Genomic DNA, 788 nt, shown 5'->3' on the forward strand with positions numbered 1-788 from the left:
GTCGTGCCCCGTCGGCTGAGCATCTGGTGTTGTCTGTGTGTAAAAGCGTGTGCCCAGTTGACTGAGCGTAAGGTCTGGTCTGTGTGTCTGTGGTGTGTGCCCCGTCGGCTGAGCGTAAGGTCTTGTCACAGTGTCTGTGTGTATGCCCCGTCGGTTGAGCGTCTGTTCTGGTAATGTGTGTCTGTGTGTGCCCCGTCGGCTGAGCGTCCGGTCTTGTAAGTGTGTGAGTGTGTGTGCCCCGTCGGCTGAGCGTCTGGTCTTGTCTGTGTGTCTCTGTGTGTGCCCCGTCGGCTGAGCGTCTGGTCTTGTCTGTGTGTCTGTGTGCGCCCCGTGGGCTGAGCGTCTGGTCTTGTCTGTGTGTCTGTGTGTGCCCCGTCGGCTGAGCGTCTGGTCTAGTCTGTGTGTCTGTGTGTGCCCCGTCGGTTGAGCGTCTGGTCTGGTCCGGGGGTCGGCGTGTCGGCTGAGCGTCTGGTCTTGTCTGTGTGTCTGTGTGCGCCCCGTCGGCTGAGCGTCTGGTCTCGTCTGTGTGTCTGTGTGTGCCCCGTCGGCTGAGCGTCGGGTCTTGTCTGTGTGTCTGTGTGTCGGCTGAGCGTCTGGTCTTGTCTGTGTGTCTGTGTGCGCCCCGTCGGCTGAGCGTCTGGTCTTGTCTGTGTGTCTGTGTGTGCCCCGTCGGCTGAGCGTCTGGTCTTGTCTGTGTGTCTGTGTGTGCCCCGTCGGCTGAGCGTCTGGTCTTGTCTGTGTGTCTGTGTGCGCCCCGTCGGCTGAGCGTCTGGTCTTGTCTGTGTGTC

The sequence above is a fragment of the Emiliania huxleyi genome (assembly GCF_000372725.1).
Source record: "Emiliania huxleyi CCMP1516 unplaced genomic scaffold EMIHUscaffold_70, whole genome shotgun sequence".
NCBI lineage: Eukaryota > Haptophyta > Isochrysidales > Noelaerhabdaceae > Emiliania > Emiliania huxleyi.